The 16,379-nt window shown below is 43.6% G+C and overlaps 1 pseudogene; it reads right to left on the reverse strand.

Moving 5' to 3' along the window:
• Positions 1-3,165: 3,165 nt before the first annotated feature.
• On the reverse strand, positions 3,166-3,957 carry LOC119924373 (annotated as a pseudogene).
• Positions 3,958-16,379: the final 12,422 nt, after the last annotated feature.

Below are 16,379 nucleotides of genomic sequence, written 5' to 3' on the forward strand. Positions count from 1 at the left end.
ATTACCATAAGCCATACAAAGTTTCAAAATAATACGGACTTTTCTTTAATCTCTATATTATACTTTGATCATTAATTTTGCAGACATTTTATAAGAATGTTTATGAGTAATTTTGTTTATACTTTCACAAATTAAGATGCCCTTTGTAATCTTTTCCTGTGACTCCATGTAATCTTCCACGGTCTGGGAGTTACTCAAGTAAGGAATGGTTCTTAAAAGCATTTGCCATTGAAAGGTAGAAACAAGAGTGTAAAGAAGACAACCAGAATCAGGATTTGATTTCCATGTTTTTTATCCTGAACAAAAGAAAATAACCAACGCTTTGAACAGTGCTTGGCACATAATAAGTGCTTAACAAATACCATATCATTATTATTATCATTATCCAATATCAAATTTTCCTCCACTACCAAATTATAAATTTCACTAAAGAAAAAGAAAATCCAACTTCATTATAACAATTATAATCAAATAAGCAATGTGATTTTATTATTTGTACTAGAACAAAAGAGAACAATCACATTTTGTTGATATTCTTGCTGTTATTAAAAACTCAGCTGTGGAGATATCAAAGTTTCTTGAATGCTATGTGATTTGATCCACCTCTTCTAATAATCTTCCTGGACTTGGTGCTTAGGGCTAAAAGAGTGGATTCAGGGAAGAAATTTGAATTCAGGTGCGTTTTGTACAACGAAAAAAGCCCAGGCTCTTCAGGAATGATTGCTACAGCTATTAGACCAATCTCCAAGTGGCCCAAACTAATTCAGACCAATTCTGCTTAGTAGGAGCTGATTCACTAGAACGCAGGGAAATTGGTTCCAGAGTGTTCTTAGTCAAAATACTACACCATCATTCTCCCAGAGCCTCTTAATAGATCATCCAAACCGGTCCTTGGAAAATTTACCCCTTCTCTGACCCTAACATAGCATACATAGGTGATACCCTAAAGTGACTTCCCAAAATGTCTTAAAGCTAGGAGTTGAACTCCTAAGACTATTGGACTCCAATAGGAATACTTTGACCTAGGAGAAATTACAAACAATAATAAATGTGGTCATTTAGAAGCTGATTAATCCTAATCTAAAAATGAGGAGAAAAGAGAAAGGGAGGTGAAATACAAAACAGCCATTTTTGCTTATATTAGCAGCTCCTGTTAAAGTGATTAAGAGGAGAAGGGGTTGAAACTGTTTCATATAAAGTGTTGTTGGGGATTATTTGTGTATTATCTGTGGATTTCATTTATCAATGCCACTCTATCTCTCATTAGCCCAGGAGTATTGGATGAATCTTTCAATGTCAGTCTCAAAGGAAGACTGACAAAGGGAAAATCTCTGGCACTTTTATCTTCCATTATAGCTCTGCAGTAGTGACATAATCATAACATCATCATAGAAAATTTTCTAACCCAGTCAACCAATGATTGGTATTTATCAAGCATTTCCTGAGAGTGACGCACTGTTCTAAGAAATTGGGAGAGTATCTGAGAAGTTAAACACCCATTCCTTGTCTTCAGTTGATCACAATCGAGAAAACTCAAGATTAAAAAAGAGGAATCAAGGAAGGAAGGAGGAACACAGTACAGGACTCCCACCATGGGAATGAGGGTTCTAGATGAGTGAGGATCCAAACTCCCAGCACAGATTGAAGGGTATGGGGGGATCGTCTTGGATACTGCATTTGCATCTGAGGGGACTCCATGATCAATCAGTTGTATTCAGTGAGTACTTACTGTGTGCAGAGTATTGTTACAGTGCTTCAATGTGTACAGCCTGTTTAGTTCATCGATTTGATTTTAACCCGAGGCCTGTGAATTGTGGCTCGCTTATTTCTGAAGAGCAATTGATTTCTCATTTTTCTTTTTTTTTTTGCTCTGGGAAAAGACCTTCCATGATATTTAGTGTCTTCAAAGTGTCCCAGAATGGTCACCATCCTCTTCTCTTCTTTCCAGAGAGCCTGTAATCCTGGAAAATAAGAGGTTGTCCAGCAAAAAATGCAGGAAAAATTTGAGATCCTGGAGCTAGAAAATCTCTGGCTAGAAAAGGAGCAGTTGAAACTGTCCTCTAGAGAAGGCTCTAGATGGCTTCTTTTTGGTGGGATGGACAGAGTCCTCTGGTGATGTGGGTTTTTGGGATCATTTAAATCTGACATCAGGGTCATTGGGAGCCACCACCAGCACCAGACTGGTATTCAATAACCTTTCCTTTCCCTGTCCCCAAACTCTTTGCCTCTCTCCACCTCTTCTTTGTCAGTCCCTCAGTCCCCTTCTGTCACCATAGCCCTTCCCCACTTTTCCAGTCTTGCCTCTTGGAGGCGAGACTCTATCCCACTTTGGTTTGCAAGAAGTCTGAATTCCTTCCCTATTAAATGAATCTTTTTACAGCAGACAGAACAATCAATGGTATTTATCGAGCACGGTGTGCAAAGCACTGTACTAAATGCTTGGGAGAATATACCTCAACAGAGTTGGTAGTCATGTTCCCTGCCCACAACGAGTCTACATTCTAGGGAAGGAGACAGATGTTAATATGAATAACTAAATCACAGATATGTACATAGCTGATGTGGGGCTGAGGGATGAGCCTGGGGTGAATAGCAAGTGCTCAGATGGAAAAGATTGAGTACAAATGCTGCCATCTTAGCAAATCCTTAATAAACTCTTAACAGCCTAACATTTTTTTCTAAAAACAAAGTAAAGAAATGATATTGGTGAATAGAACTGCCTTTAAAAATGTCCTGCAAGTAGGGAATTGGTAAGCAGGGTTTAAATGGGGCGGGCATAATGATCCAAGATTAAGAGTGGGAGAGAGAAATGGAGAAGGGGGGAAGAAAGAGAAAGGGGGGTGAGGAAGAGAGAAAGGAAAGGAGAGAGAAAGGAAGATGGGGGAAGAGAAGTGATAAAGGAAATGGAGAAAGAGAGGGAAAGGGAAAGGGAAAACAAGAGTAGAGGAGGTAAGAAGGGTGAAGAAGAGGCTGAGAAAGTGAAGGGAAGGAAGAGAAGTAAACGTTCTCTCTCTCTCTCTCGCTCTCTGTCTCCGTCACACACACACAAACACACACATACACACAAACACACCTACACTCTCATACTCATTCGCTCATATGCATACGATCTCTCCCTTAACCACATACGCAGCCCATAAATTTCCTTTTCCCTCAGATGTTTCATCACAAATCATCAATCTTCTTCCCATATTGTCTTTCATTTTCTCCTCCTTTCATCTCTATGACCCATAGTCTCCTCAAAGTATTTTTCATTTTGGTATTTCTCAATGAGTAAATGATCGGGTTCAACACGGGGGTGGTGACAGTGTAGAACACAGCCACCATCTTGTCGACAGAAAACGTGGCGGCGGGCAGCATGTAGATGAAGACGAAAGGTCCAAAAACAAGATCACCACCGTGATATCAGAGCCACAGGTTGAGAGGGTTCTGTGATGTCCTCTAGAACCTCGTGTCTTAAGTGGAGTAAGATACTAACGTGTGAAACAACGAATACCAGGAAGCTGACCGCAAACAACATCCCACCATTAGCCACAATCAGCAAGCTGTTGACAAAAGTGTCCTCGCAGGCATGTTTCAGCAGAAGGAGCAGGTCACAGAAATAGTCGTCAATCATATTGGGCCCACAGACGGGTAAGCGGAATACAAGGATAGTTTGAGCCATCGAATGCAAAAAGCCACCTACCCAGGCCATCACAACCAGAAGGCTGCAAACACATCAGCTCATAAAAGAGGTGTAGAGCAGGGGCTTACAGATGGCAACATAGCGATCATAGGCCAACACGGTGAAGAGGAAAATCTTGGTCCCACCAAAGAAATGAATGAAGAATAGCTGAGTCATGCGGTCATTCAAGGAAATCCCTTTCTTTTCGATGTCTAAGTCTAGAATTAGTTCAGAGCAGTTGTAGAGGAGTAACAGGTCTTCACAAAGGACAGATAGCTGAGGAAATAATGCATGCATTAGCCAAGATTCATGCTGACATTAACAGTTACTACATTGAGAAGATTTCCCAGAACAGTGGCTGTATACAAGAGCAGGAATACAAGAAAACATACTTTCTGCACCTCCTTATTTTGAGAAAGTGCTAGAAAAACAAATTCTGCAACATTGTTTGTAAATGCCATGAACTCCATTCTACAGGTGAATGCAAAGGGTGTTACCAGAGGTGTTGACTCTGTAATGACAAAAGATTGGGGTTTTGTAGCTCAGCAACCGTTTTATGCATCCTTTTCTTCATTTACATCTTCCTTAAATTCTTTCACTGCTTGAACAAGTTTGATCTTTTGCCTTTTCCTAACTCTCTTCCCTGTTAGGGGCTTGAACAACTCAATTTTCTCCAGTGGTTTTCACATTTTTCCAATTTGCCTCTTCAGAGTCTTCTCCAGAAGGCATTCCCCTCTACTTCTCCGTTGTTAACTCTCTCCCTGGGGTCCTTGCTCTCCTGTAATCGCCCTCTCCCTCAACTCACTTATTGACCTCATCACCATCATCAATGGTATTTATTGAGCACTTACTAAGTGCAGAGCACTTGATTAAGCGCTTAGGTGAGAACAATACAACAGAGTTGGCAGACACATTCCCTGACCATAAAGAGCTTACACTGCTTCATAAATGACTTCCAGTCTTCTGTTCATCAGAGGGGCAAATGATCAGCATATTTAGCCACCCTTCTTCCCAGATATCTTCTTGCTCTTGCTCTTCACCACCAAACCCTTTCGTTATGGGTAGGGCATGTTGTTCCCTGTTTGTTGTTGCATGGTACTCTCCCAAGGTCTTAGCACAGTGCTTTGCACACAGTAAGTGCTCAATAAATACGATTGAATGAATGAATGAACCCTTTCTAGTTATTGTTCACCGTGGCTTGTTTCTCACTTCTCCCTATACTGATACCCTACCATGCTTTCTAAATGTTTTTGTCCATAAAGCCCTCCTTCATCAATTCATTCATTCATTCATTCAACCGTATTTACTGAGTGCATACTGAGTGCAGAGCACTATACTAAGTTCTTGGGAACTACAATAAAACTTCATGGATGGCCTGTATGGATAGAGAACACATTTGTTAAATTTGAAGTTGACATCCAGCTGGGTGGACTCACTAATGTGCTGGAAACTGGAAAAAAAAATAAAACCTTGATAAATTGATAAAGTGAATCAGTAGGAAAAAAAAATGAATTGGAACAGTCCAAGGAAATACATTTAGGGATGAAAGCAAAACACCACAAAGAATAGAAGGATAAAACAGTGGTAAACTGTAAGTATTCATTCATTCATTCAATTGTATTTATTGAGCGCTTACTGTGCAAGGGCTTAGGGAATACAATATAACAGAGTTGGTAAACGATTTCCCTGTCTACAATGAGCTTATTGTCTAGAATGAAGTACAAAAGTTTAAGATGCAGAGGGAATAACAAAGCAACAAATGTGTCACCAATATAGTGCCGGTATTTCCATCAATCAATCATTAGCATTGACTGAGCACTTACCATACTAAGTGCTTAGGGGGAGTTCAATAACAATAGAGTTGGAAGACACCATCTTAACCTTGCAGGAGCTTACAGTCTAGTAGGTGAGGCAGACTTTAAAACAAATTACATTTCAGGGAAACCGCATAGTATAGGGATACATGTTTGACCTTGAGTAAGTCACTTCACTTCTCTGTACCTCAGTTACCTCATCTGTAAAATGGAGATTGAGACTTGAGCCCCACGTGTAAAAGGGACTGTGTCCAACTCTATTTGCCTGTATCCTCCCAAGTGCTTAGTACAGTGCCTGGCACATTAATATTATTATTATTATTATTATTATTATATGTACATGATGGCTTTGGGGATGAGGTGAGCATCAAAGTGCTTAAAGGATAAAGACCCAAGTGTATAACCAACACAGAAGGGAGGGTGAAGAAGATGGAAAATGAGACTTCTAGGAGGAAATATCATTTTAGTAGGGCTACTTGTGGGTCTCATTACTACTTGAAAAGTCAAAATGGTACTGGAATGTGGTTCTAGGGCTATAATGTGCATGAGTTGGGGAGTAACCCTTCCTAGCTACACTAAGTTAGTAAGACCCTTGAGAAAGCTCTTTGGCCATTTTTGATCATTGAACTTAAAGACAAAAGAGGTTGAGAAAATGGAAGGGCTCAACCATTTGGAAAACAAATGCTTTGAGAAATGGTTCAAGGAATTAGGTTGATTCACCTGTAGAAAAGAATGCTAAGACATATCAACCGTTGGCAAGTGCTTGCAGGATTCCAGGAGGAGGAGGATGCTGGTCAGCTGTTTGTCATGATCTCAGAGGCACTAACAAGTGTACAAAAGCAGCCTGGCCTAATAAATAGAACACAGGTTTGGGATTCAGAAGGACTTGGATCCTAATCCTGCTTCTGCCACTTGTCTGCTTTGTGACCTTGGGTGACTCACTTAAATTCTCTGTGCCTCAGTTACCTCATCTGCAAAATGGGGATTGAGACTGTGAGTCCCATGTGGGACATGGATTATGTCCAAACTGATTATCTTGACTCCTCTCAAGTGCTACTCCATCCATCTGTGCTTCAGACCCCATTCCCTCTCATCTTATGAAATCTCTCGCCTCTTCCCTCCTACCCCCCTTAACTTCCATCTTCTACCACTCACTCTGCACTGGTTCCTTCCCCTATGCCTTCAAACATGCCCACGTCTCCCCCATCCTAAAAAACCCTCTCTTGACCCCACCTCCACTTTTAGTTATCGCCCTATCTCCAACCTACCATTCCTTTCCAAGCTCCTAGAATGAGTCGTCTATACTCGCTGCCTCGAATTCCTCAATGCCAACTGTCACCTGGACCCCCCTCCAATCTGGCTTCTGTCCACTACAGTCCCCCGAAACTACCCTCTCAAAGGTCACCAATGACCTCCTTCTTCCCAAATCCAATGGCTCCTACTTTATCCCGATCCTCCTCGACTTCTCAGCTGCCTTCAACACTGTGGATCACCTCCTCATCACGCTATCCAACCTTGGCTTCACAGACTCTGTCCTCTCCTGTTCTCTTCATCTCTCTGGGCCTTCATTCTCAGTCCCTTTGCGGGCTCCTCTTCACCCTCCCATCCCCTTACTGTAGGAGTTCCTCAAAGGGCAGTTCTTGGTCCCCTTCTGTTCTCTATCTACACTCACTCCCTTTGTGAACTCATTCCCTCCCATGCCTTCAACTATCATCTCTATGCTGATGACACCCAAATCTACAACTCTGCCCCTGCTCTCTCTCCCTCCCTCCAGGCTCGTGTCTCCTCCTGCCTTCAGGACATGTCCATCTGGATATCTGCCCACCACCTAAAACTCAATACGCCCATGACTGGACTTCTTATCTTCCCTCCCAAACCCAGCCTTCTCCCTGACTTTACCGTCACTGTAGACAGAACCACCATCCTTCCCGTCTTACAATCCCGCAGCCTTGGTGACATACTTGACCTCGCTCTCTCATGAACCCCACACATCCAATCCATCACCAAAACCTGCCGGTCTCACCTCCACAACATTGCCAAGAACTGCCCTTTCCTCTCCCTTTCCTGCTGTCCGGATCATCTTTGTGCAGAAACGCTCTGGGCATATTACTCCCCTCCTCAAAAATTTCCAGTGACTGCCTGTCAACCTACGAGTCAAGGAAAAACTCCTCACTCTTGGCTTCAAGGCTCTTCATCATCTCACCCTCTCCTACTGCACCTCTCTTCTCTCCTTCTACAGCCCAGCCCACACCCTCTGCTCCTCTGCTGCTAACCTCTTCACTGTACCTCGCTCCTGCCCGTCCCACCGTCGACCCCCGGCCCACATCCTTCCCCTGGCCTGGAATGCCCTTCCTCCACACATCCGCCAAGCTAGCTCTCTTTCTCCCTTCAAAGCCCTACTGAGAGCTCACCTCCTGCAGGAGGCCTTCCCAGACTGAGCCCCGTTTCCCTCTCCTCCTCCCCATCTCCCTCTCCCAACCTCCTTTCCCTCTACACAGCACTTGTATATATATTTGTACAGATTTATTACTCAATTTTCCTTGTACATAGTTACTATTCCATTTATTTCATTAATGATGTGCATATAGCTTTAATTTAATTTGTTCTGACGATTTTGACACCTGTCTACATGTTTTGTTTTGTTGTCTGTCTCCCTCTTCTAGACTGTGAGCCTGATGTTGGGCAGGGACCTTCTCTATATCCTGCCGACTTGTACTTACCAAGAGCTTAGTACAGTGCTCTGCACAGAGTAGGCACTCAATAAATACGATTGAATGAATGAATGCATTATCTTGCCTATACCCTGGGTAGATAGTAAGGGCTTAATAAATAACCATGAAAATAAAAAAGGGGAAATGGGCCTTAGAGCAGGAGAAATCAATCACTCAGTCAATAGTAAGTTTATTGTTGACAGAGAATGTGTCTGTTATACTGTTGTGTAGTACAGAGTTCAGCACACTGTAAGTGTTCGATGAATACAATTGATTAATAATATTGATTGAGTGCTTACTCTTTGCACAGCACTATACTAAGCCCTTGGGTGAATGCATTAGGGTAGGCATTCTCTCCTATCCCTAGAGTCAAGGAGATTACATGCAGATGGTGAAACAGACACCAAAATAAAGTACAGGTAGGAGAAAGTTTAGACAGTAAAGATAGGTACATAAATACAGTGGTTCCAAAGTGCGTAGGTGAAGCAGAATTGCTGGAGTTGTGGATATTATTTAAATGATTAATCATAGAAGATATCAAAGAAGCAGATTGGAAGTGTTTTGATGATAAGGAGATTAGTGGTATGTGTGAGTGCTAAGGGGAAGGGAGTTCCAAACCAGAAGTGAGGTTGTGAGAAAGGGGTTGCTAGTGATAGAGATGAAAGGGAGGCACAATAAACAAACTGGAACGAGAAGAATTAAGTTTCCAACCTGCGATGAGGGGGAAGAAAATATATACTACTTGTGTAATCTTCCTTTCTTGAGATATTAAAGTAAAAACTAGAAAGCTACCCAAGTAATAGGGACAAAACTACACACCATTCTAGAAACAGGAAACAAGACCAGAAAATTGTTCAAGATCCCTTCCAACTCTAAAATTTTATCAACTGATTTATTTTGTTTGCACTCCAGCAATCAATCAATCAATCAATCGTATTTATTGAGAGCTTACTGTGTGCACAGCACTGTACTAAGCGCTTGGGAAGTACAAGTTGTCAACATATGGAGACGGTCCCCACCCAACAGTGGGCTCACAGTCAAGAAGGGGGAGACAGAGAACAAAACCAAACACACTAACAAAATAAAATAAATAGAATAGATATGTACAACTAAAAAAAATTAATAAATAGAGTAATAAATGCGTAGTAGCATATATGCATATATACAGGTGCTGTGGGGAAGGGAAGGAGGTAAGATGGGGGGGATGGAGAGGGGGACGAGGAGGAGAGGAAGGAGGAGGCTCAGTCTGGGAAGGCCTCCTGGAGGAGGTGAGCTCTCAGTAGGGCCTTGAAGGGAGGAAGAGAGCTAGCTTGGCGGGTGGGAAGAGGGAGGGCATTCCAGGCCCGGGGGATGATGTGGGCCGGGGGTCAATGGCGGAACAGGTGAGAACAAGGTACGGTGAGGAGATTAGCGGCAGAAGAGCAGAGGGTGCGGGGTGGGCTGTAGAAGGAGAGAAGGGAGTTAAGGTAGGAGGGGGTGAGGTGAGGGAGAGCCTTGAAGCCGAGGATGAGGAGTTTCTGCCTGATGCACAGATTGATTGATAGCCACTGGAGATTTTTGAGGAGGGAAGTAACATGCCCAGTGCGTTTCTGGACAAAGACAATCCGGGCAGCAGCATGAAGTATGGATAGAAGTGGGGAGAGACACGAGGATGGGAGATCAGAGAGAAGGATGATGCAGTAGTCCAGACGGGATAGGGTGAGAGCTTGAACGAGCAGGGTAGCAGTTTGGATGGAGAGGAAAGGGCGGATCTTGGCAATGTTGCGGAGCTGAGACCGGCAGGTTTTGGTGATGGCTTGGATTGAGGGGTGAATGAGAGAGCGGAGTCGAGGATCACACCAAGGTTGCGGGCTTGTGAGACGGGAAGGATGGTAGTGCCAACAGAGATGGGAAAGTCAGGGAGAGGGCAGGGTTTGGGAGGGAAGACAAGGAGTTCAGTCTTGGACATGTTGAGTTTTAAGTGGCGGGCAGACATCCAGATGGAGATGTCCTGAAGGTAGGAGGAGATGCGAGCCTGGAGAGAGGGAGAGAGAGCAGGGGCAGTGATGTAGGTCTGGGTGCCATCAGCGTAGAAATGATAGTTGAAGCCGTAGGAGCGATTGAGGTCACCAAGGGAGTGCTTGTAGATCGAGAACAGAAGGGGACCAAGCACTGAACCTTGGGAAACCCCCACAGTAAGCGGATGGGAGGGGGAGGAGGAGTCTGCAAAAGAGACTGAGAATGAACGACCAGAGAGATAAGAGGAGAACAAGGAGAGGACGGAGTCTGTGAAGCCAAGGTTGGATAGCGTGTTGAGGAGAAGGGGGTGGTCCACAGTGTCGAAGGCAGCTGAGAGGTCGAGGACGATTAGGATAGGGTATGAGCCGTTGGATTTGGCAAGCAGGAGGTCATTGGTGACCTTTGAGAGGGCAGTTTCCGTGGAATGTAGGGGACGGAAGCCAGACTGGAGGGGGTCGAGGAGAGAGTTGGTGTTGAGGAATTCGAGGCAGTGCGTGTAGAAAACTCGTTTAAGGAGTTCGGAAAGGAATGGTAGGAGGGAGATGGGCCGATAACTAGAAGGTGAGGTGGGGTCAAGAGAGGGTTTTTTAGTATGGGAGAGACATGGGCATGTTTGAAGGCAGAGGGGAAGGAACCAGTGGAGAGTGAGTGGTTGAAGATGGAAGTTAAGTAGGGGAGAAGGGATGAAACGAGAGATTTCATAAGATGAGAGGGAATGGGGTTAGAAGCCCAGGTGGCCAGAGTAGCACTTGAGAGGAGGTAGGAGAGCTCCTCTGAGGATACTGCTGGGAAGGATGGGAGAGTAGCAGAGAGTTTTGAGAGCCGGGGGGCTGGAGAAGGCGGGGGTGACTTTGGGGAGGTCGGACCTGATGGATTCAATTTCCATCCTCTGGGCCTGGAATAACCTCCCTCTGCCCATCCGCTAAGCTACATCTCTTCCTCCCTTCAAGGCCCTACTGAGAGCTCACCTCCTCCAGGAGGCCTTCCCAGACTGAGCCCCTACCTTCCTCTCCCCCTCGTCCCCCTCTCCATTCCCCCCATCATACCTCCTTCCCTTCCCCACAGCACCTGTATATATGTATATATGTTTGTACATATTTATTACTCATTAAATGGATCAATCCAGCAGCTAGCTTGCCCTAGGATAGGGAAAATTTGAGCAGCCTTTCATCTCTTCTCCATTGGTTTTTCCTTCCTCTATATCAGTGGAATATTACCCAAGAAAAAGAGATGGAATTGGGTCCAGACTCCAAACCACCTGACTCTTAGCCTGGTCAATGCTGCAGGTTCATTACTAAGCCTCTTAAGTTGTTGATGACTAAATAGAAGAATCCAATTTGCATATAATTTTTCCAATAACTCTACCAAGCATTTGGGTGAAAATAAAGTAAAATACATAATCCCTGCCCTCAAGGAGCTTACCATATAATGAGAGCCAATATCATTTGTTTAATATCTTAACTCCCAGACCCAGCCCAATGACTTTCCTTCCTAATATTCCTCCCCAGTGGAAAAAAGCTGTTGGTTGGGCTCTGTCTAGATGTATCCCAGCTGAACAATGAGATGACAATAGAAACTAACTACATACCTACCTGTCTCACAATCACCTGGAATTTTCTCTTTCCTCTTTCTCTTTTTCTCAATTATCACATTAATTTTTTAAATAGTATTTGTCAAGAACAGTTCTAAGTACTCATTCATCATCATCATCATCATCAATCGCATTTATTGAGCACTTACTATGTGCAGAGCACTGTACTAAGTGCTTGGGAAGTACAAATTGGCAACATATAGAGACAGTCCCTACCCAACAGTGGGCTCACAGTCTAAAAGGGGGAGACAGAGAACAAAACCAAACATATTAACAAAATAAAATAAATAGAATAGATATGTACAAATAAAATAAATAAATAAATAGAGTAATTAATACATACAAACATATATACATATATACAGGTGCTGTGTGGAGGGGAAGGAGGTAAGGTGGGGGGGATGGAGAGGGGGAGGACGGGGAGAGTAAGGAGGGGGCTCAGTCTGGGAAGGCCTCCTGGAGGAGGTGAACTCTCAGTAGGGCCTTGAAGGGAGAAAGAGAGCTAGCTTGGCGGATGTGGGGAGGGAGGGCATTCCAGGCCAGGGGGATGACGTGGGCTGGGGGTCGACGGCGGGACAGGTGAGAACGAGGCACAGTGAGGAGATTAGCGGCAGAGGAGCGGAGGGTGTGGGCTGGGCTGTAGAAGGAGAGAAGGGAGGTGAGGTAAGAAGGGGCGAGGTGATAGAGAGCCTTGAGGCCGAGGGTGAGGAGTTTCTGTCTGATGCATAGGTTGATTGGTAACTACTGGAGATTTTTGAGGAGGGGAGTAACATGCCCAGAGCGGTTCTGGACAAAGAGAATCCAGGCAGCGGCGTGGAGTATGGATTGAAGAGAGGAGAGACAGGAGGATGGGAGATCAGAGAGGAGGCTGATACAGTAATCCAGACGGGATAGGATGAGGGCTTGAACGAGCAGGGTAGAAGTTTGGATGGAGAGGAAAGGACAGATCTTGGTGATGTTGCGCAGGTGAGGCCAGCAGGTTTTGGTGATGGCTTGGATGTGAGGGGTGAACGAGAGAACGGAGTCGAGGATGATACCAAGGTTGCGGGCTTGTGAGACAGGAAGGATGGTAGTGTCGTCAACAGTGATGGGAAATTCAGGGAGAGGGCAGGGTTTGGTAGGGAAGACAAGGAGTCTTGGACATGTTGAGTTTTCAGTGGCGGGCAGACATCCAGATGGAGATGTCCTGAAGGCAGGAGGAGATGCGAGCCTGGAGGGAGGGAGAGCGAGCAGGGGCAGAGATGTAGATTTGGGTGTCATCAGTGTAGAGATGATAGTTGAAGCTGTGAAGCACTAGGGTAGATACAAGGGAGTCAGGCTGGATACAGTCCCTATCCCAAAAGGTGGTCCCAATCTAAGGAGAGACAACAGATTTTGAATCCCCATTTTCAGTTGAGGAAACTGAAGCACAGAGAAATTAAGTGTCTTACTCAAGGTCACACAAGTGGTAAGTGATGGAACCATGATTAGAATCCAAGTCCTCTGCCGTTCAGTTCTGCACTCTTTCCACTAGATCATACTCTTCCCCTTAAGGCATGGCCATCCAAAATTGTTCTCTCAAAGTTATCCCCTCCTTATCAGTATTTCCTTCTCTCCTTTCTCAGTTTTCTATTATTTAATTTACAACCATCCACTGAAAGGGTTAGAAATGGTTTGTGCTGAGAGTGGCTGTGAATGAGAAAAGGTAGCAAACCCATGTTGCAAAGGACGAGAAGAGGTTCAAGTAAATGAGAGCAACCATATGAACTGGCTCTTTCTATGGCTCCTTTAAGTGAGAACACTCAGAAAATCAATAAGAAAGGCAATTTTTAAGGAGGGAATGTTACCAAGAACCCATCTACCTTTGCACTGTATTGTATTGTACTCTCCCAAGAGTTTAGTAGAGTGATCTGCAGCAAGTGCTCAGTAAATACCATTGGTTAATGGATCCCTAGAAAGTCGTGGCTCGCTGTGAAATCATTGACACCCCCTTCATTTTGAAAAGTAGATTTTCAAAGTATTGTTCAAAAATTTAGCTACTGGTCTGCTTAGGAAACTTACTTCTTGGTTTTGTTCCTCCTAACCACAGTCCTGCTGGTAGAAACAGCACAGATTGTCCATATAATGACAAGAGTAGCTCTGGAGAAAATTTCCTCATTAGGGCACACCAGGCTCAAGAGTACCTAAAACACAGAGCTGAGCACTAAAATCTAATCTTGTCTTCTCATATCCCATGTGGGACAATCTGATAACTGTATATTTACCTCAGCACTTAGAACAATGCTTGGCACATAGTAAATGCTTAACAAATATAATGATTAATAATTAATTGATTAATGTCATTGACCCCTTGCTTCATATCCTCCTTCCTCCATGGGATTCCCTCGCCCTTCAAAGCTGATGGTCCCCTCGCCCCCCTACCATTTTCAAAGCCATACCAGAAATCCCTTCTTTAGAGGAAGTCTTCCCTAATTGCCACTGTATTCTCCCTCCCCACTGCATCACTTTATATATTTCAGTCCAAACCATTTAAGTAGTCTGATATTCACCCCAACCCCTAAATGTACACATCCTTAGAGCTGGTTGCCTCTTATTACCTGTAATTTTTTTGCTCTTTGTGGGCAGGGAGTGTGTCAGCTATATTGTACTCTCAATTACAAGTACATTGCTCTGCACACAATATTGTAAGCCCGGTGTGGGCAGGGATTATCTCCCTGAGCTTGGGTTCTCCCCCAACCCCCACCCCAGAGTAGCTCACCTGAATCTCAGCAGGAATATCTAGTCTAAGCAGCATGGTTTAGTGGAAAAAGCGGAGGCTTGGGAGTCAGAGTTCGTGGGTTCTAATCCCGGCTCCACCACTTGTCAGCTGTGTGACTTTGGGCATGTCACTTAACTTCTCTCTGCCTCAGTTACCTTAGCTGTAAAAATGGGGATTAAGACAGTGATCCCCCTTGGGACAACCTGATTACCTTGTATCTACCCCAGCACTTAGAATGGTGCTTCGCACATAGTAAGTGTTTAACAAATACCATTATTATTATTACTATTATTTGGGATTCCACTGTATTTGTGAATGAGAGGAAAAATTGAATTCCACTTGATGGTGCTTCTCATTCACTGGATGGGGAGAAGGAAAACTGTCCTGTATACCAGAGGCCTTGTATGGGAAGGAGAGAACAGCCAATATCCAAAATGGGAGAAATAATGTCTTTAGGAATCAGGGAAATGGTAACCACCACCACCTCTAGCCAGCAGGAGAGTCAGGAAGTCTGGTTTCATAGCTGAGATAATGGAACTATTTAAATAAACCTGAAATTGTGATCTCATCCACTCTGCTTCCTGTGGTATTTGGAACAACCACGTTCTGACCAAACAGAAAACTTGTGCGGGTGCAGCATGCTTAATTGGCCCAGGTTTGCATCCCAGCTGAGTTCAGACACATTTCTTTGTGTTGGGTAGTAGAAAGCTTCCCTTGCCACAAGATCCTGAAAAATGATCTCTTCAACCTGTATTGTGACACGGAAAAAAAAGGGTGTGGATTAAATTGTCATTAGGTAGGAGTGCAGGTGATAAAAGGGATATTGGCAGATAATAGAGATCAATGTCTCTGTATTTAGTGAGGCCCCATTAGGACTGACACTGAGTGTCTAGGGTAGACTGAAGTTTCTATTAACAGCTTGGATAATGAGACCCATACACTCACAGGTGAAAGAGAAACAGCATTGGCTAGTGAAAGAGCACCCTGGTTCTAATCCTGCCTCGGCCGCCTGACTGCTATGTGACCTTGGGCAAGTCACTTTCACTTCTCTATGCCTCAGTTCCCTCATCTGCAAAATGGGGATTCAATATCTGTTCTCCCTCCTACTTAGACTGTGGGGCCTCTGTGGGACCTGATTATCTTGTATCTATCCCAACGCTTAGTACTACACTTCACATATAGAAAGGACTAAATAAATACCACAATTATTGCTATTATTATTATTATTACAGGAGACCCTGAATGATGCAAAATTTCCAATATTCTGGGAATTAAGACTAGACCTCAAAATGATTTGACCACATTTAAGAATTGCCCTTTCAAAGAGAATTATGTTCAACACCATCCAGGTAATAAGATCAGTGCTGCACAATAAAATGAGGAAAAGCTCAAGAAGTCAATAGTAAGATGTCTATACTGTACAACAACAGCAAATCTGGGTTCTGGCAGCTTCTAAACAAATTTGGCTGCCCAGTATGATGTAGTATAATCTGGTTAGGTAAGATGGTGATGATAAATAGGCAAAGCATTTCAGCAGTTACTTTGGATTTCTAGAGAAAATAATTCCACATTTTTTTCTGTGTGCTAGAAGCTTACTATATATATATATGGATGTGTACATTCATGAATTGCCTATTTAAATGTAATGATTTAATGATCATCAATTAAAACAAGACAAGCACTGGCAACATTATAACTACCTTCCTAAGGATGGCCAAAAGTAATAGTAATAATAATGATAATGGTATTTGTTAAGCATTTACTGTTGTAAGTGCTAGGGTAGATACAAGTTAATGAAGTTAGACACAGTCCCTGTCCCTCATGGGGCTCATATTCTTAATCTGCATTTTATAGATGAGGTAAC

The sequence above is a fragment of the Tachyglossus aculeatus genome, unplaced genomic scaffold, assembly GCF_015852505.1.
Source record: "Tachyglossus aculeatus isolate mTacAcu1 unplaced genomic scaffold, mTacAcu1.pri scaffold_97_arrow_ctg1, whole genome shotgun sequence".
Taxonomy (NCBI): Eukaryota; Metazoa; Chordata; class Mammalia; order Monotremata; family Tachyglossidae; genus Tachyglossus; species Tachyglossus aculeatus.